The sequence below is a fragment of the Dipodomys ordii genome, unplaced genomic scaffold (assembly GCF_000151885.1).
Source record: "Dipodomys ordii isolate 6190 unplaced genomic scaffold, Dord_2.0 Scaffold12, whole genome shotgun sequence".
Classification (NCBI taxonomy): domain Eukaryota; kingdom Metazoa; phylum Chordata; class Mammalia; order Rodentia; family Heteromyidae; genus Dipodomys; species Dipodomys ordii.
In genome coordinates this window covers 23,778,492-23,805,756 of record NW_012267228.1, presented here as the reverse complement: position 1 = coordinate 23,805,756, position 27,265 = coordinate 23,778,492, and the positions used below count along the sequence as shown (strand labels likewise).

Here is a 27,265-nt window from a genome sequence, read left to right as displayed (position 1 = left end):
CTTCTGCCTCTTGTGGATAGTTAATTGGAGATAAGAGTCTCACAGTCTTTCCCACCCAGGCTGGCTTCAAACTGTGATGCTCAGATCTCAGCCTCCTGAGAAGCTAGGATTGCAAGTGTGAGTTTCCGGACACTGGCAGAAGGGTTTCATTTTAACAAGCCCATTTATATACACAGTGTTGCTCAGTTGTAAGCCCTACAATTTTCAGAAACTGCTTGGCTGAATTGGAACAAAATGTCTCACATATAGAGTCCATGGGAGCCCTTCCTTCCCATGATCCCTTGAGGAACGGACACAATAGGAATTGTGTGTCTGATTGTGGAGATCCCCACAAAATACCCCACCCTGGGCCCATGCATGTCACACACATGGTCAGGAATGCAGGTGGGGAGTCCAGACATGTGATCCAAACATCACAAGCAGCCACAGCCTTGAAATCGAAGGAAGGCGGGGGACAAGGAGAAGAGCCTGAGAGGCTGAGTCATTAAAAGCTGCAAAAAGAAACAAAGCATGTTTAGAAAGCCCCAGCTCTGGGCAGGGATGGGCCTGGAGACCCAGGCGGGAGTAGCCAGTGACTGAGGAAGCGCTTTGTCTAATGGTGAGTGGGCCTGGTGCTAATCTTCTTATGCATGCAGATTGCTTCATCAGCACGTGGTGTCCCTAAGCTGAGAGGAAGGTGCATGACGGAAGGTTGTGTCACTGTGATCCACCTCCCTTGGTGTGGGTGAAACAGGCTCTGGATTTCAACCTCTCATGACACAACTCTGCCAAGTCTCCGCCTGATTAATATCCACCAAAGAATGCACAGGAGCCTCACAGGGCCTCTTCCTACCCACATTTTCATGAGTGTATGTTTTGTTTCCCTCCTCCTTTTCCCACCGCATGGCCTCCTCCTGTCCAGCTTTCAGTTCCCACCCCAGGGCCTTTGCATGGCTGTTTGTTGCCTCCACCTGCCTCTTACCTTCAGTTTTCAGCTTCGGTGTCATTCAGAGAGACCTTCCTGGCACTCCCCACTTACCCTATCTTATTCTCTTTCGCCACACCTGGGCCTTCTGCTTCCCAACATGTGTCAGGAGCTTGTGTGTTTTCTCCTTGGGTGGCTGCCTCTCTGCTGGGTAGCTCTCTGGGGGTGAGGACTACCTGTGTCTGTGATGCCCTGGCCAGGACAGGCATGTGACAGGTGCTGAGTGAGTCACATACCATGCCGGACAGACTCCAGGTTCTCGGTTAGTGGGTGAGTGCCGAGCAGGGAACTGGAGGAGCTAAATGTGACTCTAGCCTCAGACACAAAATCCAAACAACTCAGTAATGAAGGTGCGTAATGACACAATGAAATGCTTTGTGAAATCAAAGTTCACACAGAGGAAAATGCTTGATGCATGAAGTAGCAACATCTTAGGAGGGTTTAGGTTTGGGTTTTTTTTTTTTTTTTGAGACAAAGAATCTCATGTGGTAGATCAGGCTGGCTTGGGACTCGCAATCCTCCAGCTTCAGCATCCCAAGTGCTGGGATTACAGGTGAACACCACCACACTCGATATTAAACATCTTAAATAAATATACCACCAGAACCTACACATGAAGTAGACCTTGTCTCCCTTCTTCCCACCCTTATCCTGCCCCTGGGATCCGCTGAGTGAAACCACTCAGCAGTTCAAAGGTGGATGTGAGAAAACATAAAACACTGCCCTCTTTTGGCCAATGAGGAGCGCTCCGCCTCTCCTGGGAAGCTGAACCTAGCCCCTGCAGGCAGCATCTGAATGCTAGAACACTTTCCCGTCTGCCAGCAGGAGACAGTTAGGTTCATGAGGTGAGTGCTGGTCAAAAAATATAATTGGAGTCCCGTCCTTATCCCTTTCCACCAGCTGTACCGCATCGGATCCAGTGCCATTCATCTTCATCTGTGCAAACGTGTGGAAGGTTCTGTGTCAATCACTTCTAAAACAGCCTGAAGATGTCAAGCTGGCTTTCCCAGGATGACCATAAGATGGCGCTGTGAGAACTGGACCAAGAAGTAGATGATTTCTCAATGAAGTTTGGCGGGTGGACCCCGTCAGGAGGTCACAGCTCCATCGAAAGTATGCATTAAAAAAAATTCTTCTAAGGATAGTTTCTTAGCTGTGTTTTATTCATGTTTATCTTTCTATTTTAAGATAGCTCAAGTGTGCCTAATAGCAGAAATGAAACAACCTATAGCTTACCTACGCAAATTCCCCAAGCACATTTTAATACTCAGTAGTGGTTAAGTTGGAGACAGTATGACTCTGATTTTGTTGTTGTTGTAGTGGGGATTGAACTCAGGGCCTGCTGGCTTGCTATGCAGGCACTCTACTTTCTGAGTCACCTCTGAGACATTGTCTCTTTAACCTTAAAAATCAGGGTCCTGCTGGGCACTGGTAGGTCATACCTGTAATCCTAGCTACTCAGGTCACAGTTCAAAGCCAGCTCGGGCAGGAAAGTTCATGAGACTCTTTCTCTCCAGTAAGTCACCAGAAAACTGGAAGTGGCGCTGTGGCTCAAATGGTAGAGCGCTTGCCTTGAGCTGAAGAGCTGAGGGACAGCACCCAAGCCATGAGTTCAAGCCCCATGACCAGCCAAAAAAAAAAAAAAATCAGGGTCCCATCCTCCAGAACAAATTTATTTTCTTATATTAACACAGAAGTATATCAAAGCCAGACAGTTTAAGGAAGAAGTAGCATTATTAATGAATCTGCAAGTCTTATTCTAGTTTTGCCAACAGATTTAATAATTTCCTTTATAGCATCTTCCCCTCCTTTCTTGTCAAAGATTCAATCCAAGTTTATTCATCAGCTTAGCAGTCCTGTCTGTGGCCCCCTCTTACCAGAGCCCTTCTTGGTCATGACTTCAACCTTGCCTGAAGAATGCAGAGCTGTCATTCAGTTGAAGCCCCTTCAGGCTGTTTGTCTCAGGATTGGGTTCAGGGGATGTTGCTTATGAGATGTATCTCATAATTTTTTTTTTTGGTTGGTCCTGGGGCCTGAACTCTGGGCCTGGGCACTGTCCCTCAGCTCTTCAGCTCAAGGCTAGCACTCTACCACTTGAGCCACAGCGCCACTTCCGGCTTTTTCTGCTTATGTGGTGCTGAAGAATCAACCCCAGGTTCCTTATGCATGCAAGGCAAGCGCTCCACCACTGAGCCACCTTCCCAGCCCCGTGTCTCATAATTCTTAAATGTCTCCTAGAATTCCCAGGGAAGCTGAGTAACTGACATAGAGGAAGCCCATATGATTTAAAAAGTCTTAATAATTAACTTATGTGCATTAATTTATTACATTTGATGATTATAGGAGGGTATTTTCTCCCTGGAACAATGATGTGTAGGCTGTTTCTGTGGGCTCACGACAGTTATAAAGCAATAATAGTCAGGTGTGGTAATATATGCCTGTACTTGCAGATACTTGGGTGGTAGAGATAGGATGATCAGAATCTAAAGTTTAATAGGGTCAAGGGACTATTTAAGGGAAGCAAAAAGGGCTAAGGTGAGTGCTTGCTTGCAAGGGCAAAGCTATGAGTTCAAATCCCAGTAATACCAAAAAAAATAGTGGGGGGGAGGGGAAGAAGAATGTGAGTACTGAGCTGTGTTGGTCCTTACATTATTCATCTTTTTTACATAGACAAGGTCCATTAGGCCTTTCAGTTGCCAGGGTACTATGGTTCTCATTTATGGGTGAGCGAACCTGCTCTCAGAAGGGGTTTTACAAGTGAGTCATAGCCAGGACTATGGAACACCAGAGTTGTAATTACCTGGTTAGTCTCCTGAACTGTTTGTTCTCTGTGTGTAACTGACCAGGTTTGCCTCCAGTTCTTGCTGGCCACACTGAGAACAATCTATGACCCACCCCAGCCATATTCCCAGCAAATGGAAATTACTCCCTGTGTTCTGAAATGCCACAGCTTGGCTCATATTTGTCAACCAAAATAACAACCAAGGAGAGAATCTCCAAAGAATAATGCTGTTTATTTGGGAAGAGAGAAGTACTGCAATGGGAATACATTTCCATAGTAACCTGGAGCATTATTCAAAGAGATTGAGGCCAGGGAACTTTTCTCCCCCCTAAGCTGGTACCAGTGCTTGAACTCAGAGCCTGGGTGCAGTTTTGCTCAAGGATGGGGCTCTATTACTTGAATCAACCTCCACTTGGCTTTTTGGTTGTTTTAGTTGGAGATAAGAGGGTAACAGACTTTCCTACCTGAGCTAGCTGTGAACCTTGATCCTCAAATCTCAGCCTCCTGGATCTCTCCTCCATCTTCAGATAGATCTGAGGATTTTATAAGCATGAGCTACCAGTGCCCAGCTCAGGCAACGTTTTTAAAGGTAAAATAAGGACCACGCAGACTTTTTTTGAAACACTAACCTTGGCACCAGTCTGAGGTGGAACTGTTTCTAGATGGACATCCTCACAAAAAATGTATGTGTTCTTTTTTTTTCTTTTTTAACACAAAGTCTTGCTATGCAGCCAAGGCTGCCCTTGAACTTGAGATTCTCTTGCCTCTGCCTTCCTAGTTGTGGGATTACTAGACTGTTCTGTAATGCCTGGTTTCGGAGAGTGTGTGTGTGTGTGTGTGTGTGTGTGTGTGTGTGTGTGGTTGTGGTGACCTCGGCAGTGGTTCTGACAGTCTTTTGTAGTATTATCTGTTAGGGGAAAGTGTTGGAGAATATTTCCTTTATGACCCGCTGTTTATTTTTCTTTTAGCACAAGTGATTCCATTTTGATTCTTACAACTGTCACTTATGGAAACCACATGAATCACAAAGGATGAGGGGGGGGGAAGGTATTTGAGCTTAAAGTACCCAGCCTTAATCAGTGACTCAGCTGAGCCTGCGGCCAAAAGCCCACTCTGCAGAAGCGCTGTCCCCTCTGGAGGCAGCATCTGGACCAGTATTACTCATAACACCACCTTAAGTTAGCCTTAGAGGCTGTTGAGACAAGCAGCTCCTGACCTTGTGCTCCCTTTACAAGATGAGTTTTGAAAGAATAATTCAGCCTGCCAAGAGCTGGGGTGCTGTGGTTAAGTGTAGCTCCTCCCTTCTGAAACTCTTGTTGATATAAGATCATGGAGAAGCCGCGAGCCATTAAGATGTGATTGGGAGCCGGGCACCCATGGCTCACGCCTGGAATCTTAGCTACTCAGGAGGCTGAGATCTAAGATTGGCAATTCAAAGCCAGCCTGGACAAGAAAGTCTGAAACTCTTATGTTCAATAAACTTCTCCAAAAAAAAAAAGCCAGAAGTGGCTCTTGAAGACAAAAGGGACAACACCCAGGTCCTGAGTTCAAGCCCTGGGACTGGCAAATTTTAATTAATTAATTAAAAAAGAGGTGATTAGGTTGTTGAGAGAGATTAATGCTTTCCTCTGGGAGTAAATTTGTTCTAGCAGGAGTATTGCTAAACCAGGTGTGGTGGTGTGCACCTGTAATCCCAGCATTTGGAGAGGCTGTGTCAGAAGGATCATTAGTGCTAAGGCTAGCTGGACTATACAGCAAGACCTTGTCTCAAAGAAAAAAACCAAAACCCAAATAATAATAATTTAAAAAATAAATCAAAAATAATTTTAAAATAAATTAATTTTACATAAATCACTAATTTTTAAAATAAATAAAATTTTATTAAAATAATTTTAATAAGTAGAAATTTTTAAAAATAAATCCTTGCTTTGTCTTTCACATGCCTACTTCCCTTTAAACCTCTTTTTTTGGGGGGCGAAGGGTCCAGTCATGGGGCCTGAACTCTGGGCCTGGGCGCTGTCCCTCAGCTCTTCAGCTCAAGGCTAGCACTCTACCACTTGAACCACAGTGTCACTTCTGGCTTTTTTCTTTTTGCTTATGTGGTGTTGAGGAATCAAACCCAGGGCCTCAGGCATGCAAGGCAAGCGCTCTACCACTGAGCCACCTTCCCAGCCCCTAAACCTCTTTTCTTTATAAATAGCCTAATGCCAGGTATTCTGTTTCAGTGATAGGAAAGGGACTAAGACAGAGAGGCCAAGCAGGATGAATCAAATAGCTTGGACCATTGAGAGCTCAAAAGTCATTATAGGGACTCATCTCTGGTTTTGTTGTTTTCTGGGCCTCAGCGCTATCATTTCATACTCGCAGAGCTGTCAGGAAGCTGTAATAACTGTGTAAATCTAGGCTCCAGCCACCGTTGCTCCAATGGCTGTGTGAATTGCGTGACTGCAGTATCGGGGTATGACCAGCATCCCAGTCTGGGGAGATCTCAGGCCACCCCTGTCCAGTACTAAATGAGTGAGAATGAGTTCCACCCCAGCCAGATTTAATCGGTCACTCTAATGTTGGGCACTGGGCAGCAGTTCCTGATTCAGTGGGAGAGGAATAATCATAACTAACAATGATTTTATTTATTTCTTTATTTATTGTTAAGAATCAGGCTGAGAAGGTGGCTCAGTGGTAGAGTGCTTGCTTTGCATGCATGAGGCCCTGGGTTCGATTCCTCAGCACCACATGAGCAGAAAAAGCCAGAAGTGGTGCTGTGGCTTGAGTGGTAGAGCGCTAGCCTTGAGCTGAAGAGCCGAGGGACAGTGCCCAGACCCAGAGTTCAGGCCCCACAACCAACAACAAAAAAAAGAAGCATCACTACTTGAATTCAAGGCTTCCTTCTTGCTCTACCACTTGAATCATGCCCCCAAACCCTTTTAGCTTTAGTTTATTTTTCTGCTAGGCTCCCCACCCCCCTGCTAGCTTTGACAGTGATCTTCCTATTTAAGTTTCCCGGAAAGCCGAGATGACATACCACTGCACCTAGGTTTTAATTAATTTAGATGGAATCTCCCAATCCTTTTTTGCCCCACGCAACTTCAAACTGCAATCCTCCCAATCTCAGCCACCTAGGTAGTTAGGATTATAGACATGGTCCACCACATCTGGCTTTCACATTGACTTTATTTAAAAATGGATTAACACTTGTAACAAATGTAAGGGATAAGTACTATATGACCCCTATTTTATAGAAGTGTAAACAAAGACCCAGAATGTCTGTTCCGTAAGTGGCAGAATGTAGCCCGCAGAAGCCCATATTCCCATCTGTTCCCTGCACTACCTGAGAAGGCTTCTGGGCCAGTGTGCTGAATAAAGTCCAGAAATGGTCATTGAATTCTCAGGGACCACAAGCAGACTCCTCCAGCGCCAGAAGTCAGTGGATGCTGTGTTTCCATGGAGACCCATTCATAACCAAGGCTGTGTTCCGATGTAGCCACGGTGGTGGGAAGCTGCCATCACTAAAATGAGGTAGGTTTCTTTCTATTTCTGTTTTGAGACCTAGGGTCACCCTTTGTAGTAGGCTGAACTTGAACTCACCATCCTCCTACCTCTCCCTCCTGACTGCAGGGATTACAGGCATGTGCCACCATGTCAGGCAATATTTCTTAAGGAGAGATCCTCAGGAGCATTTGCTGAGCTTCCCCAGTGTGCACTGTATCACGTGTGCCTTTGGTGAAGTCTCCGTGGTAACCTGCAAAGTGTGAGTGTGGCCCAAAGCCCAGGGAGATGCTCACCACACCATGGGGTATGGTGCCGCATGGCACGGATTTAGAGAATTTGCTCCTCTATCAGCCTCTGGCTATGTGATTCTGACCAAGTTACCCAGCTTTGAGGCTCATTGTTACATGACAGAAATAATGACACATGTACTCACTGATGCTGGCAGCCACTCTGTGTCTTTATTTCTTTGAGTGCTCATACTTTTAGGGCTTGAACTCAGAGCCTTGCAGTCTCACTTAACTGGCTTGCCATGGCTGGGACCTCCAGTCCAGCCTTTGTTTTGGCACAGGGATGGGGAGTGTGGGGGGGGGCAGTGGGGAGGCAGAAGAGCTGGTTAATTGGGGATAGAATCTTTGAATGAACTTTTCTGCCCTAGCTTCCAGCCACAATCCTCAGATCTCAGCTAGGTTTCCAGGCAGACATGAGCCACTGGCACCTGGCTACTCTATGTTTTTAAATGAAAATGACCCACTGAGAACGCTCAGGAAAGCACAGGAGATCGGTTCTCTACAACTGCCTGTCTCATCTAGGCGAGGCCTGTTCCAAGTGCATCTAAAGCTGTTTCCCTCTCTGTACAGTTGCCTGTGGCTTTGGGCTGGCTCAGCCCCAATGACTACCATTGTTCACTCAGCTCTGTCTTCCTGTATCTCTCTCCCCCATCTCTCCTTCTCCAGACAAGAGGGAAGTGGGAATGGATTTCCTCAACAAGACATTAAAAAGCACCAGATATAAAAGATAAACTTGACTACATCAAAATTAATGTCTGTTTATCCAAATCCATTAAACACAGGAAAGACACTTGCTACACATGTAATTACAGACCATGAAAACAGCTAGAGGATGGGGAAATGGCCTGCACAGTGAGTTCACAGACACAGAGACGTGAACCGCAAAGAAATACAGGAAGAGCCATTCCTCAGTAACCCTGGACATGAAGATTGAGATGGTAATCAGTCACCATCTCACAACTATTTAATTAGAAGAACAGATTATGTCAAGCACTGATGAGGATAGTGAGATATTCTTCTTATATCATCTTTGCAAAGTTTGAAGTCTTAAGCTAAAGACTCAACCCATCTTGAGTTGGCTTTTTGGGGGTAGGTGTTAAGGGCATTATTATTTACTACTTTATTTTTTTATATGGACACTCAGTTGTCCTAATACTGTTTACTAAATTGTCCCTCCTTTCCTCGGTGCTCGGAAAGATCATTGATGTGAGGATCACATCTGTGTGTGTGTGTGTGTGTGTGTGTGTGAGAGAGAGAGAGAGAGAGAGAGAGAGAGAGACAGAAAGACAGAAAGACAGAGAGACAGACAGAGACAAAGACAGAGGCAGGCAGACAGGCAGACAGACAGACTTGACTGTTGGGGCTTACAGAGCCTTATACTCTTACTTGCTTTTTTGTTAATGGCTGGTAATCTACCACTTGAGCCATATCTCTACTTCTGACTTTTTGCTGATGAATTGTAAATAAGAGTCTCAGATTTGTCTGCTTGGGCTGGCTTTGAATCTTGTTCCTCAGATCTCAGTCTCTTGAGTAACTAGGATTACAGGTGTGAACCATGCCACTTGCTGTCATATCTACGGTGTTTTTGTGCTGTTATGGGTTTTTGTTTTAGGGGTGAGGAGGTGTACATGTATGTGTAACAGTCCTGGAGCTAGAATTCAGGTCATGAGCCACCGGTAACGGGCTTACTGCTGTTTTTAATCTATCTCTACATAAGTGCCATTTGTCCTAACAATTACATTGTAATACTGTCCTCTTTATTTTTTGCGAATGCTTTGGCTTTTCTTGGCTGCTCACTCATCACTATGACTCTTCTTATCTTCTTTGGAAAGCCTTATTGACATTTAGATTACAATTGTCTCATTTCTGACTTGAAAGGAAGCTTTCTACTTTTTTATCCCTCAGAGCGGTTGTTACAAGTTTGTAGTAAATGTTTTTTGCCTGGTTAAAAGACTTCTTTTCTATATTTTACAATAAAAACTTAATTAAAAAATCAAAAAAGAATTTTTTTCTATACTATACTTAGTTTCCTAGGAATTATTACCATGAAAGGTTGTTAAATTTTACTTAAAAATTATTTTGTAGCCGGGCGCTGGTGGCTCACGCCTGTAATCCTAGCTACTCAGGAGGCTGAGATCTGAGGATCTCGGTTCAAAGCCAGCCCGGGCAGGAAAGACCGTGAGACTCCTATCTCTAATAAACCACTAGAAAAAAACCGGAAGTGGCACTGTAGTTCAAGTGGTAGAGCGCTAGCCTTGAGCTGAAGAGCTGAGGGACAGCACCCAGGCCCAGAGTTCAAGTCCCACGACCGACAAAAAAAAAAAAATTATTTTGTATATATTTAGATGAACTTATAGGTTCAGCATAGTCCAGCTCCCAAACATAGGATGAAACCTATTTTCTCCAGGATAGAATTGTTCAGAAAGCGGTGCATCTGGCCCACCATATGCTGTGATGCAATTTGAAATTTAAAAGCTTAGAGGTGAGACTGTTAAATGTCATCATAATGTTTTTGCCATCTTCTAAATTATCAAAACAATTTTGAATTCCAAGTTTCTCCTCTGCTACATTGCGTTTAAGTGTGTGGGTGTGTGAGTGTGTCTGTGTCTGTGTGTCTGTGGTCCTGGGGCTTGAATTCAGGGCCTGGGCTTTTGTGTTAAAGGCTAGTGCTCTACAACTTTGAGCCATAGCACCATTTCCATACTTTTGGTAGTTAATTGGAGATAAAAGTCTCATAGATTTTCCGTTTTAGGCTGGCTTTGAATCATGATCCTCAGATCTCAGCCTCCTGAGGAGCTAGGATTACAGGTGTGAGCCACCAATCTGGCTTTGGGTCTAAATTTTGATAGGAGGCAGAGGTATATCTCAGTAAGCATATGTTCAGCATACATAAGGGATAGGGTTCAACCCTCAGCACCCAAAATATATTTTTAAAAATATCATGAGAGGGGGCTAGGAAGGTGGCTTAGTGGTAGAGTGCTTGCCTTGCATGCATGAGGCTCTGGGTTCGATTCCTCAGCACCACATACTCAGAAAAAAAAAGCTGGAAGTGGCATTGTGGCTCAAGTGGTAGAGCACTAGCCTTGAGCTGAAGAGCTGAGGGACAGCTGAGATATACCCAGGCCCAGAGTTCAGGCCCATGACTGGACCCCCAAAAAAATATCATGAGAGGTCAGGACTATTGTCCATCTAAATTCTTTTTTTTTAATTGCAAGGACGCAGAACAGGAATTATTAGAGTATAGCTTTTACCCTGATACTGTCAGATTAAATACAACTGAGTCATTGTTTACCCTTCTATGAACCTACCAAGTGGTGACATTTAGCAGTCTAGATTTCTTTATCTTGTTCACGAACAGATCATATAATTTGTTTTTCCAAAGCCTATTATCGTCAAGGATCTGCATACAATATCCCAACAGTCCAGATCTATTAGTAACAGTAATCCATATTCCTTCAGTGTAATTTTTTTTGGTTAAATCCATACCAGCTCTTAGAACTCACCCGGCTTTATGTGTTGGGACCCCTTGATCTCAATTTGAAATGGGATCCTCTCATGAAAGTTTGCTAGGATAATTTCTCAGAGATTGCAGACTACATTTTTTTTTTTGGTCCGGTCGTGGGGCCTGAACTCTGGGCCTGGGCACTGTCCCTCAGCTCTTCAGCTCAAGGCTAGCGCTCTACCACTTGAGCCACAGAGCCACTTCCAGCTTTTTTCTTTTTGCTTATGTGGTGCTGGGGAATTGAACCCAGGGCCTCATGCATGTTAGGCAAATGCTCTACCACTGAGCCACCTTCTCAGCCCCCACAGACTACATTTCTAAGACCATATTGGTACCCTGGACAGTTAATTCTCTTGATCTGGTGGTAACTTGAACTAAATTTAAGTTGTCAAGTGCTCTTTCCCTATCTTAAGCTCAGTGTCTCTCTTTGAGGTATTCTAACCAGACCAAATGGAAGTCCTTTCTCCATGAGGAACATGAGTCAAATATGAAACTGGCAGTCAGCTTTCCCTGGGCCATCTGCTAACACTCCACATGCTCAGTTCCTTTTTTATTCATCTCCTTGATTCAAATCTGCCTTAAAGGGACCTTTTTCTGTCATTAGCATTTGAGTCCTAACCACCTGAGTCTTAGTCTCCTTTGCGTCCTCTCTTTTTCTGGTGCCAATCCCGTGGCTTGAACTTGGGGACTGAGCACCATCCCTTAGCTCTTTCGCTCAAGGCCAGTACTCTACCATTTGAGCCATAGCTCAGGCTTTTATGCTGTTTAATTGGAGGTAAGATTTTCACAGACATTTAAGCCTGAGCTGGCTTCAAACCATGATCCTCAGATTTCAGCTTCCGGAATAGCTAGGGTTATAGGCATGAGTCACAAATGCCCAGGATTCCTTTGCCTCTTCTTATAAAGATCCAGGTTAATTTTCTGGACAAGTTCCATTATCTTCCAACTTCCATTCAGGTACTTGGAGACTCTGCGCTTACTAGACTTCTACCTGTGCAATCCTCTCAAGTCCTCCCTGCCCCCAATCCCCCAACCCATGCTTAACCAAAATGGTCAACAAATAAATCCTTACCGTTCAAAGGACAAATTTAGAAGTTATTAGTCCTTCTTTCTGTTGTCATACCCTACATTTTAATGTGCTAACTCTGTTTATTTTGAGGGATAGGTCTTGCTCTGCAGCCCAGGCTTGCCTTAAACTTGTGATTCTCCTGCTTCGTATACCTGTGTCCTGGAATTAAAGATGTATACCATTACACCTTGTTTGGACCTGTGGATTTGCGATAGGTTCTTATTACCTAACTCTTGCATTGATATTCTTCTTTCATGTGTATAGAAATTATCTTATGATTTATTACTCCTTAAAGAAAGGAGTCAGATTGTATTTTCCCTAGCTTGACTCCTGTGCACAAGTAGAAGCTTGAGAAGTACTTAATTCACAAATCAATGAATAAGCAGATTTCAAGTCATTTGCAAAGTTATTTTTTGGCCTTAAAATGTTACTCTTCCATGGATGCTGAATGCAGTGTTAGACCCTTTTTTTGCATCTAATTCCATTGTTCCATACAGGAACAGGTGGCTGAGTGGCTAGAACATAGCTTTTGTGTTCAGACATACACAACTTGTTTGGATTTTGGCAGTATCTGGACCTCAATATTTAACCCATCCGAGCCTCAGATTTTTCCTCTAAATAAAGAAAAGCTAATGATAGAACCTTCTCACAGGCTTCAGTGAGATGACACTCATAGACCCTGAGCACAGAGCAGGCATTCACGAAAAGTTGACATTTGCTTGTTCCATGCCATTCACTGTACTGTACCCTGCGACCATGAATGTAGGAAAAAACTTCACAGCCCAGTGGAGTCCAGAATCAGCTACATGAATCCCAGGCCCATCCTACACCCTCACATTCAATGAACTATAGGGGGTGGATGACAGGGCATTTCATTTTGCCTGGAAAAGCAAGGAAAGGTGCTGCAAGCCAGTGAAAGCTGAGTTGCGAAATGGGAACAGGGCTTGGTGGCTGGCTTAGGCTGCCATGCAAATACTAGAGCCTTCTGTGCTGCCTGCCAACATCTGTGTGCACAGCGCCTCTCTCCTATTTCATTTCTCTTCCCTGCATGTCCCACATGTGGTTTTGTCACAGTGTCTGATTCCTTGATGGAATAGTTTCTAATACTTTCTTCTTATACTTCTTGTCCTGTACATCCTAGAGGACAAGAGGTGCATCTGTGGTCACCCAGAGAGTATCAAATTGTGCTCAGCTCTCAGTAATGTCTGATGAGTGGGTGAGTGGCTGGTAGCACATGATGGCTGTGGGACCTTTTGGTTAAGCCCTATGCCCATGAGCACTTCTATCTCTAAAATGGGTTAGAGTCCACGTGTTGGTGGCTCACATGGGGTTTGAAGCCAGCCGGGGAAGGAAAGTCTATGAGACTCTTATCTCCAGTTAACTACCAAAAAGCTGGAAGTAGAGGTATGGCTCAAGTGGTAGAGCACCAACTTTGAGTGAAAAAGCTCAGTGACAGCACCAAGGCACTGAGTTCAAGCCCCAGTACAGGTACAAAAATAAATAAATGCTAAATAAATAAACAGGCTTAGTACCTCTCCGGGGGTGGTTGTGAGGGCTGTGATTTGATGTGCTTTGAACAGTGGCCATGGTACACACCCTGCAGCTCTGACAGGTGTACAGCTACATCCTGGTGACGTCTGCAGACTTGTAACAGGACCTGGGGCGTTCTGCCACAGCTGCTGGCAGAAACGGGTTTCCAACCTCTGCGTGAGTCAGGGCAAGGTCTCCCCACTGATAAGGAGTTTCTATGTGATGACTGACAAGGAGGGGGCCTCTGGGACTGTTTCCTGGCCACCCACCTCCCCCTGACACCTTAGTGACAGCTGTCAGGAGTATCACTGAGTCAGAGGGCGCTGGGCTGTATTCCCTCGCCCCCTCTGCCACTGTAAAACCCGCTAATTACAGCTTGTCTCTTGTCAGTCATCTGGTGATGTCACCCTGAGGGATCAACTAGGTATGACCACATAATAAAACTAGGAGGGAACTGGGTGCAGGTAGCCAATGCATGTGATCTAGCTAATCAGGAGGCTGCGAGACAGAGAATTACAGTTTGAAGCCAGACAGGGCACTGAAGTCCATAAGATTCTGTCTCCAAAAGAATCAGCAAAACACAAGGCTTGAAGGCATGGCTGAAATGGTTGAGCACTCACCCAGCAAGCTGAATGAGTTTTTTTCCCTCTGCTTTTATGGTGGATTCTATTCATAGTCTCTATACATGCTAGACAAGTATTCTACCACTGAGCTTCCCCCACCAGTGGCATTTTTAAGCATTTGATGAGGGAATTTTTTTTTAAACTTATAAAGCAACTATTCAAATACATGAGGTAAAGTGTATGAATGGCTTTCAACCTGGGGCCTTCCAGGAATTCATTCATTGATTTCACTCCTTATTTATTTATGCAGCCCTCAGCATGTTTGGTAAATGCTTCTAGGGCCCAGGATTACTGGACTGAGTGCCTGGTAGAGACACCACGGCAGCTCCATTTTGTTTCTTGTATCTTCTAGGAAGATGGTGGGCAGCTGGCTTGAATAGGTGCTAGTTTGGCAGTGAGGAGAGAAGCCAGAGGAGGCCTAGCAACACAGCCTTTGATGCAGATATTGTCACTGAAACCATGGGAAGTTTCCCCTAACATGAGTCAGATGCAGCCCTTAAAGCCTGGGAGTTGGATGTTCCAACCCAAGCCAGTGAGATTGTCCCAGACTCTGGGTTCTGAGTTCTAGCCACTCTGACAGAGGCAACCTTTGTTTTCAGCTTGAGGGTTCACCAGTAATCTCAGAGATGTCCCGTGGCCACACATTTCTGGGGCTTCTTGTTCATGCCCCATTCTTAAAACCCAAGACCTAGCTGGGTGCCAGTGGCATACACCTGTAATCCTAGCTACTCAGAAGGCTGACATATGAGGACTGGAGTTCTAAGCCAGCATAGGCAGAGCCTCTTATCTCTAGTTAACCAGTAAAAAGCATCCTGAGTTCAAACTCCAGTTGTGGCACACAACCCTCACTCCTCTCCCCCCAGCAAACCAAGACCTGCCTGAAGGGATTGGTAGACACAGTCTAGGAGGCTACTTTATGAAGGATTTAAAAAATACATTTTGGATGTAGTGTCTTGAGGTATGGCTAGGGTGCTGGCAATGAACCCAGGATCTCCTTACTTCCGCCTCTTGAGTGCTTAGGATACCAGGCTTGAATCACCATACCTAGGTACTGGTGGATTTTTAAGTGGCTGAGAGTCTTGTTGCCACTGGTCCCACCAATGCCTATAGGGGGAAGCCAATAAGCAAGCGGAGGCCTCAGTTCCACAGGAAGACCTGTGTGCCATAAGTCACAATGTCATAGTCTCTCTTTGCTCATCACTACACAGAGATCCTCACACAATGGTGTGAAAAAGCCCAAGGCTTAATTAAAGAAGGTTTACTAGGAAAGTGATGTCTAAATTGAGACATGAAAGTCCAAAGTGCGGCCAGACTACAGTGAGGTTTACTTGTTCATATGAGAAAGAAAGGACCATTTGCAGGTTTCACCAGCGAAAGGCCATTCCAGCTGCTAAACTCCCCCTGCCCAGAAGCTGTACAGTCAGGCAATCCTGGCTTGGAATTTCCAGCTCTGTGTTCTCCAGGAGGGCTCCCTAAGCAGTTCCTCACCTCCACAGGAAGCCAACTACAGTGTTCACTTCAGAGGAGCAAATGAGACAACTCATGAACACACATCTGTCCTATTTTTTTTGGTGTGTTTGGTGGTGGTGGTGGGTGTTTCTGCGGCTTGAACTCAGGGTCTGGGTGTTGAGTTCAAGGCTAGTGTTCTACCATTTTTGAGCCACAGCTCCACTTTCAGCTTTTTGGTGGTTAAGTGGAGGTAAGAATCTCAAGGACTTTTCTGTCTGGGCTGGCTGCGAACAACAATCCCCAGATATAAGTCTTCTGAGTAGCTAGAATTACAGGCATGAGCTACCCAGCCCCAGGATCCATCCAGTTCTTTCACCCTAAGCTCTCTCAAGCAGAGATCCTGCCTGAGTCTCTTGGGTGGGTTTAAAGCCCACAGTGCCAGACACAATGCAGGCGCTCAGTATCCACACTACCCCATTTTGGCTTCTCTGAGGAACCTTAGCTCCAGGGGTTACATTGCAGGCACCCTCCCTCCCCCTACCCCACCCCACCGTGTGCACCCCTGATTCCATTTTGCTACTAGAAACCCAATAGGAGCTTCTGCTGTCCTTGGCTTGTGTGGTTGGCGACAGGTTGCCAGGGCTAGGCGATGCTGAATATTAACTTTGCTTTCTTGGCCTAGAGCCTTATTAGAATTGGAGGTAAGAGTTAAATCTCCAAGTTGGTGGCCGACAGCAGTACCTTGTGTGGGCGGGGCCATCTTTTCTGTCGGCGGATGCGACTCCACGTGCTGTACCTTTAAGGAGCCAATCCCCGCCGCGCAGGAGGAGCCGGCGGCGGAAGCGAGCGCTGCTCCAGGCCGAGCCCAGAGGGGAGCCGGGAACCGAGGTCAGGCGGCCGGACTCGGGCGACCGAAGTTACCCGGTGAGCACAGCGGGGAGCACCGGGGTGAGATGCAGGGTTGGGGGGGGGGCGTTCCCGACTCCGTGACCTACACCCCCTTTCCAGGATGCGCCCTGCGACGCACCGGGCCGATGGGACCTGCACCCCGCACCCGCACCCCGTCACCCCTACCTGCCCCCGCACGCGCACCCCGCATCCCGTCACCCCTACCTGCCCCCGCACCTGCACGCGCACCCCTCACCCCTACCTGCCCCCGCACCCCGCATCCGCACCCCGTCACCCCTACCTGCCCCCGCACACGCACCCTGCACCCGTACCCCACCCCTCGCACACCTCTCCCGCACCCCGCACCCCACTCCTCGCACGCCTCTCCCGCACCCCGCACCCGCACCTCCCTTTCCATTCCTCCTTCTGGTTCCGGGAATGGTTTGAGATCCCCCCTTACCCCATCCTTCCACTTCCCGGAGCTAAGCTCGGGGACCGAGTGCAGAGGGACTGACACCCGCACCCCTGCCATTGGCTGGCTGGTTTTGTTCCTGCACCTGCCGTTGCTTCCACTTCCTGGAAAGAGGGGCCACCACTTGCCCTCGCGGAAGCCATCGTCTTCCTTGTCACCCCCCACACCCCAACACAATTGCCCCCAGCTCTGTAGCCGCCCCCAGAGCTCTTTCCTCTAATACCCTCCCCCTCCCCCAACCTGTCCCAACTCGTCCTTGCGCTTGGCCCTTTCAGAACGCTGGTCCGAGCACTCTTGCGGGCCTTGGGCTGCCAGCACCCCAGGGATCCAGCACCCCAGCATCCCTACATGCAGATTGTGTAATGCAGGCTGCAGCACAGAGCACGTGCATGATGTGCACCCCAAGCTGGGGTCGGTCGGCCTTAGGGATAGGGCGAAGGGTCCAGAGGATCTTTACTGTGAACCTTGTTACATGGAATGCACCCCTCTTGACCAGCTATAAGCACCCCTCTTGACCAGCTATAAAGCCCTAATGGCCGGCAGCACCCGTCTGGGAGTTAAAAATAGCTTATAATTAAAAAGAACTGACATAGAATAAGTACCTATTGAGTACTAGCCCTGTCTTAGGCACTTAAAATAATTACCTGCCTTATTTCTCAACAGCCTCCCTGAGATGGATACCACTGTTATTTTTTCCCCATTACTTTAAATGAAACCCGGGGCCTGTGCATGCTAGGCAAGTGTTCTACCATTTGAGCCAAACCCCAGCCCTAATTTTAATTTTTTTTTGAAACCAGAACCTCTTATTTGCCAAGCAAGAGCTCTCTTAAGTCCTTAACTAATAAATTCTTATCAATACTTTTATAAAAATCAGAAGTTATAACCAAATAACCTATGCTCCTAGCATTAACTTGATTTCTTGAAATTAAGTCCAGTGGCTGTTGGTGTAGTTCAGGGGTTGAGCACGTTGCCTGATTTAAGCAATGCTCTGGGTTCCACACTCAGCACCATAGATAGTTAGATAATTAATCTATAAAATCTGATTCCCAGTGGACGGGGAATGTGGCTTAGTGTAGAGTGCTTGCCTAGCATGCACGAAGCCCTAGGTTCAAGTCCTCAGAACCACATACACAGAAAAAGCCAGAAGTGGTGCTATGGCTCAAGTGGTAGAGTGCTAGCAAAAGAAGCTCAGGGACAGTACCCAGGCCCTGAGTTTAAGTGCCAGGACTAGCCAAAAAAAAAAAAGTTTCTCAGACCAGTAAGGGGGCTTCAGTGCCCTACTAGAGAAGACTGAGGCCCAGAAAGCAGAATTTTGTTTGGAGGAGGGAACAGGGTGTCACACAACTAGAAAGCACTAGGGCTGGGATGGAGAAGGATTCTTGGGCTCCTGTGCTTCTCTGGACCTTTAGCATGGGTACCTGGAGATTACCCTTATCCTTCCCTGCATCCTGGCTTCTCTTCACGCCCTGCTCTCTTTGGCTGTTAAACAAGCAGGTGCCCATACTTCTCTCACGGCTGCCTGGCTCAGCTCTCCCTCCTCTGGGAATGCCCCCCCCCCCCCCGGGGAGCATCTGTGCTGTTCTCTTAGGTGTGGCCAAGCTGGCAGGACTGGAAGTTTTCCCCAAGGCCCTTCTTTCCACCTTTCAGTCAAGCCTGGGGGTGGGGTGGTGGTGATGGGGAATGGGGACTGGGGGATGGTACCCTTTGAAATGGATAGGCCCAGGTTTCTGAACCCTGCAAATTCAGATTTCCTCCCTGGGCTGCAGCCTGATCCCAAGGAGAATGGCTCAGCCTAGGAGCCAACACTGGCACAATGTGTTTAGTGTTTAGTGTTAACAAAGGAGTTAAAGTACGACTTCCCTCTCCCAGTTACTTCTCTGTGACTCGGGGCAAGTCACCTAACCTCTCTGAACATCAACTTTCAGTAAGAGTAGTTGCTTCAGAGGGCAGTGATATCCCTGAGATACATAAGGCACAGTGCCCAGCATGTGATGGTAAGCTCTCAGTTAAGTGCCAGCTTTTGTGAAGAGCTCTGTGATATGGCTCACCTTGTCTACTTAGTGGTGGACAAGGAAGTTTGTGCCAACCTGAGGTAAACTCTTTTTTTTTTTTTTTTCTCTTTTGCATCCAGAAATTCCTAACCTTTGCCTTTTCAGTTAGGGGTAGAATTGAGCTTATTTGTGTGTGTGTGTGTGTGTCTATTTTTTCTGGTGTGTGTGTGTGTGTGTCTATTTACAGAGCCTGAGCACTGTTCCTTAGCTCTTCTGATCAAAGCTGACACTCTACTACTTGAGCTACAGCTCCATTTCCTGCTTTTTGGTGGTTAGTTGTTTATGAACCTCATGGACTTTCCTGTCTGGCCTGGTTTTTAAACCTTGATTTGCCCACATCTAAGCTTCCTGAGTAGCTAGGATAACAAATGTGAGCTTTCAGTTTTCTGGCTTTTGTGATGTATGAACTGAGTTCTATGAGTATCTGCATGCTGAGAATTAATGTGGGGAAGGCAGTTTGTGCAATTGGGGGGTCATTATGAAATTGGACAATATGAAAAAAGCCTGTCCTTAGAGATGACGTTGCTTTGCAGCATGTGTTGGCTCAGACCTGTCGTGTTGACAAGACTCGGATTATTTTTGGATTTGGATGGAAGGAAAGTAAAGATGAATGTATTTTTGAATTTGTTTATTATCTTTAAATAGTTATAATGCATCTTGATCAGTGTCACTTCTTTGAAAATTCTCACCTAACTTTGGCTTTCCTGAGTGTATTGTTGTCATAGTCTGATAAACAGCTGAGAGTAGAAATCAATTCCACTCTGTGTGGATGGGGGGTGGGGTGGGGTGCGTGTCCTGGGGCTTGAACTAAGGGCCTTGAGCTTCTTCTGCTCAAGGCTAGGACTCTCTACCACTTGAGCCACAGCTCTACTTCCAGCTTTTAGGTCTTTTATTGGAGATAAGAGTCTCATGGACTTTCTGCCCAGGCTGGCTTCAAACTATGATCCTTAGATCTCAGCCTCCTGAGTAGCTAGGATTACAGGCATGAGCCACCAGTGCCTAGCTTCCACTGTGAAATTCTTTCTAAACTCATGGTTATTTTGTGACTAGGTCAATTAGACACAGTGATGTGTTCTAAAAATAGGGCAGTGATGTCCCCTTCAAGCTAAGTGCCTGTAATATGCAAGGAAACTGGTTCTACACATTGAAAATTTCTCTTAAATTGTGACTTTATTGGAAACTGCTAGCATCCTACTTGATAACCTAAAGACTATTGGATTTACATCTTTTCAGATATATATTTTCCATAAAGTTTATTCTGTATAACTTAGAAGAGGTAAAACCTTATTTCTAGGACTCTCTAGGGATGGCGACACTTTTTGGGTTTTCTAGTACTGTGACCACATGTGGCCATTTAAAAAAATGAATGAAAATTAAATAAGATTTCAAATTCAGTACTGTTACGGTTCAAGTGATCCATAGCCATGTGCAGCCAGCAGCTACGCCATTGGTAAGCTGGGAGAGGCCACTCCCCCTCACAGGAAGCCCTGAGACACAGCAGTTTGTCAGCTGGCAAGGCCATGCGGAAGCTGCTCGATGATGGGTTCCGTTCCATTCCATTCTTTCTGTCAAGTCATCTGCTAGGCAAGAAATGGAGTGTGCAAAGGTGGTTTATTGTCAGGATTGTGGAGCTTCATAAATCCCCTAGGAGTCATTTTGCCTGACTCACTAGGTTTTAACTACTGGTGTGTGTGTGTGCGTGTGCCTGTGTTCAAATGAAACATCCCAGTACTGCAAGTTAGAGCCATCAATAGATCTTTTTTGGTTTTCTTTTTTTGGTCAGTTTTGGGGCCTGAACTCTGGGTCTGGGTGCTGTCTCTCAGCTCTTCAGCTCAAGGCTAGCACGCTACCACTTGAGCCATAGCACCACTTCCAGCTTTTTCTGCTTATGTGGTGCTGAGGAATTGAACACAGGGCCTCATACATGCAAGGCAAGCGCTCTACCACTGAGCCACAGCCCAACAGATATACATATATATACATATATATATATATTTTTTTGTTGTTGTTGTTGTTGTTGTTGTTGTTGGTCATGGGGCTTGAACTCTGGGCCTGAGTGCTGTCCCTTAACTCTTCAGCTCAAGGCTAGTGCTCCACTACCACTTGAGCCCCAGGGCCACTTCTGGTTTTCTGGTGGTTTATTGGAGGTGAGAGTTTCACGACTTTTCCTGCCCTGGCTGGCTTTGAACCACGATCCTCAGATCTCAGCCTCCTGAGTAGCTAGGATTACAGGCATGAGCCACCCGTGCCCAGAAAGAGATCTTTCTAAAACAATGCCCTGTAGCAGTGAAAATCATCACCTCTTGGGGTGAGGCCCAGTGATCTGAATTTTTATTTTATTTTATTTTATTGTGCTGGCTGTGAACTCAGGACCTGAGATGCTATCCCTGAGCTTTTTTGCTCAAGGCTGTGAACTCAGGACCTGAGATGCTATCCCTGAGCTTTTTTGCTCAAGGCTGGTGCTTTACCACTAGAGACACAGCTCTACTTCTAGATTTTTGCTGGTTAGTTGGAAATGAGTCCCATGGACTTTTCCTGCCTGGGTGGCTTCTAATCATAATCCTCAGATCTCAGCCTCCAGAGTAGCTAGAATTTCAGATCTGAGCCACCAGTGCCCAACATAAGTTTGTTTCTTTGTTTGTTTTAAGCTCCCATAGTTTTCTAATGAGCAGCCAGGACTGAGAATGGCATTGATTAAAAACTTAGACAACAATCCTTGGGGTGTTGGGAAGACTGTTACAGTGAGTAGCTACACCCAGGATGAGACAAGGGTAGTGATCAGTGGGCCCAGATCTGGAGGAACTAGCTAGAGCAGTCTTTTCTCTAAGGGAGCAGTTGTCCACATCTGGACACAATTCTAGTTGTCACCACATGTGGACAGCATCACTAGTAGAGGCAAGGATGCTGGTAAACCTCTTCCAGTGTGCAGGACAGGCCACACAAAGCATTACATGGTCTCCACTCACTTGGCCTGCAACTGAGGTCTCCACCTGTGGTTGGATATATTTGGGGTTGTCTAAGCTTCTTCAGTATGGCCCCCAGTTGCCACTTGAGGGGAGCAGCAGCTTTTATAAGGTACAGGCCCAGGGAGACTACTGCAGGTTGACACTCTTATGAAGTACTTAGTTGAAGTAATTGTTGCCTTTGCCTGGGGCAGTTTGCCAGAAGCTTTGGCTGTCTGTTAGCATGGGGTATTTGCCTTGTGATAGTTCAAATTCCAACCCTCTCTGTGATGATGTCTGGGGCCTGGGCAATAGATAGGCCAGCCTCTGAGTATCAAGACAGCAAGCAGCACAGACCAGGTTCTCTGACTTCAGACATCTGAACAGCCACCGTGAACAGGGTGGGATGGGGGTGGCTATGTGTGGCAGGGCTGCCTGGCTGTTGGGATGTCCTAGGAAGCAGGACTAGGCCAGCTGTGCTCAGTAATCACTTTCAACTTGGGTCACATCATCTCTTTTCATCCCTACAATGAAGTTCTAAGAGGTTAAGTTCAAGATTTTATGGGTGGCCAAAGTGACACAGCCATTTGAACTCAGGTTGTCAAAGTGCAAAACCCAGCCCCCAGTAAAACATTTATAGGCCAGATAATGCAGCATTAGCAGGCTAGACCTGAAGATGAACTAGCCTGAGCAAATAAGAGGGAGAATTGTGTGCTAGAAAAAGAGGATCGTGTGTGGCAAAGCGCTGGAGGTATGGATGGGCCCCAAGCATCTGGGGATGGCTGATCAGTGATGGTGTGGTGGTAGGGAAATATATAGTGATAAAAGACTCGAGTGCTTACTAAGAAAATGTTGAAAGACTCGAGGAGGGAGAGTCCTTCCATGTGTCCAGAGGTTAATTAAGTTCTCTTGCTAGAAACTCCTGACTCAAAGTCCAGCATTTTAAGTTTTGATTTAAGATGTTCTAGTTTGGAACCATATAACCCCATCATAAATTCCGATCTCTTTTGTGCCTCTGGGACTGATGAGAAGATTCATTCTTCTCCTTCCTAGCAACTGGCTCCCTTGGGAGTTCTCGTTTGAGAATCTACTAGCACTGTGTGTGTGCTGCTGTGTGCACAGTGCACTGGGGCAAGGGAACCCAGCTTAGCTAGCCGAGGCTTGTGGGCCGAGGATGGAGAGAACCAGAAAATCCTGCTAACCTGAGGCAGAAATGACAGCAGAGGTGAGGACAGGCAGGCAGATCAACCAGGGGCTCATTTGGAAGGCAGAAGGCCTATGTATCTGAGGCAACAGCTTTTTAGAAAAACCTCTTGTGAGGTGCTGGTGGTTTATGTCTACAATCCTGGATACTTTGGAAGCTGAGCTCTGAGGATCAAGGTTCAAAGCCAGCTCTGGGAGAAAATTCCATGAGATTCTTCTCTCCGGTTAGCCACCAAAAAGCCGGAAGTAAATTGTGGCTCACGTGGTAGAGCACCAGCCTTGAGAGAATAAGCTAAGTGAAAGGGCCCAGGCTCTGAGTTCAAGTCTCAGTGCGTGCACAAAAAAACCTTTCCATTGTCCAAGAAGCAAAGCAATGAAACAAACCCTTACTATACATCCTGGCCCAGCCCAGAACCTGAAACACATTAGACTCTAGGTTAAGATGTGAGCTGTGATAGGGTGAAATAACCAACCAGCTAAAATCGTGTTGAAACAAGACAACACTATTTAAATGAAAGCCAGTTTCTCTGCTGGTTACAACAGTAACCAAAAAGTCACTTGATCTTTTCATTTTCAAGGATCTAAAGTCCTCAGGCCCCTGGGGAGCCCACAGCCAGCATTTTCTCCTCATCTCAAAGAACTAGAAAGAATACCAAACAACTGTTTTCTACATGCCTCAAAGAATTAAAATAGTCCTGTGTATGAGGGTGCTGTTAGCAGTAGCTTAAAGCAAACTGGCCTAAACCTGCACTTCTAAATAAAAGGAAAAGCTGGGAAATTAAGGAGAGTTTGTTATCTCTAAAGGTCAGCAATATTTCTGACTGCCAAAGAGCCTGATAATTAGAGTGGTGAAATCAAAGGGCAAAGGTTTCTGGCTTTCTGCTCAAAGTCTGGAACTCAGGGTTGACGGTTAGCGTGATCTTTCTAGTTGCAATCTCCCCAGAAGAGATCACAGCAAGCCAGGAAAAGGAGCACAACAACAGCGAAATTTCATAGTTGAAAAAACTGAGGAAACTGAAGAACACGTTGAATGAGATTCAGAAGGCTGACGTCTGGGTGTTGCAGTTCGAAGCCAGCCCAGGGAAGGAAAGTTCATGGGATTCTTATCTCCAATTAATCACAGAAAACGCTGGAAGTAGAGCTATGACTCAAGTGGTAAAGTGCTAGCCCTGAGCAAAAAGGAATTCAGGGACAGCACTCAAGCCCAGAGTTTGAGCCCCAAGGACTAGCAAAAAAATAAAAATAAAATAGAATAAATTTTAAAAATCCAAGTATAACACGTGTACACAAAGAAAAGTACTGAGCTGTGCACTGGTGGCACATGCTTGTGATCCTAGCTACTTAGGAGGCTGAGATCTAAGGATCACATTCAAAGCCAGTCTAGGCAGGAAAGTCTGTGAGACTCCTATCTCCAATTAACTGAGCTGTGACTCAAGTGGCTAGAAGTGATAAAGCTTAGGGATAAGCCGGGCGCTGGTGGCTCACGCCTGTAATCCTAGCTACTCAGGAGGCTGAGATCTGAGGATCACGGTTCAAAGCCAGCCCGGGCAAGAGAGACTGTGAGACTCTATCTCCAATAAACCACCAGAAAACCGGAAGTGGCGCTGTAGCTCAAGTGGTAGAGCGCTCGCCTTGAGCTGAAGAGCTGAGGGACAGCGCCCAGGCCCAGAGTTCAAGCCCCACGACCGACAAAAAAAAAAAAAGCTTAGGGATAGTTCTTAGGCCCTTTATCATCACAACATCTACCTGAGGGGTAGTAACCCAGTTGGCCGTTTTGGTTTTGGGGAGGTAAAATTGATTCATCAGATTGACTTCTTTTGGAGTGCACAGCTGTAGATATTTAAAGTCCATTTTCTAGCCCCTCACTGTCCCATGTACAGAACTTTCCTCAGATTTAGATGAACCTTCAATAAAACTTCACAGTGGCTTTTCACTACAAAAAAAAATCCAAGTATAGCATGTTTTTGCTCATTGTGCAAGTTGAGATTTAAAGCACATACATATCCATGAACATGTATATATGTGTGTATACCTACCCCAAAACACACATACATACACGCATACACAGAATATGAGTCTAGCAGTGTGCCTGTGGTTCATGTTTGTAATCTTAGCTACTCAGGAGGCTGAGACCTGAGGACTGACACTCAAAGCCAGCTTAGGCAGAGAAGTCTGAGAGACTCCATCTCCAATTAACCAGCAAAAAAGCTAAACTGAAGAAGCAGCTCGAATGGTGGAGTACTGGGGGAAACAAAAGCTGAATGAGAGCACAAGGCCCTGAACTTAAGCCCTGGTACTGGCACGCATGCCTAACACAGACTTGATTGTAACTATGGGACCATATAGGAGGATGAAGGGTAGGGGAGATGGAAAAATAAAGATGGAGAATGAATAATTTTGAAGCACAGTATAACTATATATGAGGAACTGTATATAAGGAATCCCCATGAAAGCTGTTGATCAGTAGGGAATATAGGGACAGGGAAAGATTAGGCAATAGAAAGGAAGATTTGTTTGATTATAATGTAATGTAAGTACCTCTGGAACATCTTTGTGAAACCCTTTAGTGCAATTAATACACATTAAACAACATACAGAATGACAGGAAAGTAAGACAGGCACTGATAAGGTGATTATCAGCAGGAACAGACAGGGCTAAGGCAGAGGCCAAACGATGATGAATGACGATAAGTGTGATGATGATAAAACAGTTTATTTGCACTTGTGAAATTAGAACATTGAAAGCTATTGAAATTGTTTTAAGAAATCAGGTGTCAAGTGATAGAAGGAGTGAGATTAATCAGGATGCACTGTGTAGAAATGGCACCATGAAACTGCCTTGCACAACTTATATAAGGTAAATTTAAAAAATTACATTTCTTAGCTGAAAGTAAAATTCAGTTTTATTGGCACTGTAACCAAATGGGTAAAAGAACAATTAAAATTAGTAAATAGGAATCAAAATCCATGTTATCATTGTGGCATTGGGCTCTTTCTTAGAGCAAAGAATAAACATCTGGTAGTTTGTTTAATAGCAAAGAGTCCAGCCAGGAGGCTGGGGATGTGGCTTAGTGGTAGAGTGCTTGCCTAGCATCCATGAAGCCCTGGTTTTGATTCCCCAGTAACACACAAACAGAAAAAACGGGAAGTGTTGCTGTGGCCGAAGTGTTAGAGAACAGAGAGGCTCAGGGACAGAGCCCAGGCCCCAAATTAAAGCCCCAGGACCGGGGAAAAAAAGAAAAAAAAAAGTCTAGCCATTTAACATTTGGTTATCCTGGTGCTATTAACAGAAAAAGTAATTTCGGCAGAAATACCTTAGAGCTTTGTCGACACCCCCAGCCCCCTCCTCATCCAAGTATCTGTCCCCCTGAAGAGCTCCTTGTCTCTCCTCTATCAATTCTTGATGTGTCTCTCTCATTTTGCTGGTCCAACTATTGCCTCTACACATTTGTTCAGGCATTTCCCCAGCCTCACTTGCTTTGATTTCATGAAATCTTGCCTGACTTGTACCACGTGCAATTTTATTTTGCCTTGTCTGGCTGGACCTAAATTGTTTGTAAGTTTATATTGTTATCTACTTATGAGGTCCCTTGTGAGTTACTTACAGTCTCTTATGACAGACAATATAAATAAGACTGTAATAAGTAACTTTGTACAAATATATTTTTATAGACAATCAGATACGAATACAGCTGAATTCTTAGAAGATGATATAGTTAGGTCAAAGGTAAATATGTCTTATATTGTTATAGATTTTGTCAGATTGCCCTGCATGGAGTTTATGGGTGGGAGGCTAAGTTGATCCACAATAAGAAACTGTCTGTTTCTGCCTCAGCCACATTGTCTATAATTAAGCTTTTTATTTAATTTGCCAGTATGATAAAGTAGGCCCACCATCAATGTGTAGATGTAATGTGTCTCTTAGTGTAAATGAGTTCAAGCATTTTCTTTTGTATGTTTTAAGATTCATTTCTCTTACCTGTCAGGAAGTTATTTCATCAGATCCTTTGCTTA

General features: G+C 45.5%; 1 protein-coding gene across 2 annotated transcripts in view; it reads left to right on the top strand.

The window, feature by feature from the left end:
* Window positions 1–16,554: 16,554 nt before the first annotated feature.
* Abhd6 (abhydrolase domain containing 6) overlaps window positions 16,555–27,265 on the top strand; it is a 46,645-nt gene continuing 35,934 nt past the window's right edge. The window contains exon 1 of one of the 2 annotated variants that reach the window (XM_013010386.1): window positions 16,555–16,619. The gene's annotated coding sequence lies outside the window, so the exon portion shown is untranslated. The remainder of the gene's footprint in view (window positions 16,620–27,265) is intronic. The other variant, XM_013010387.1, reaches the window with a different exon arrangement.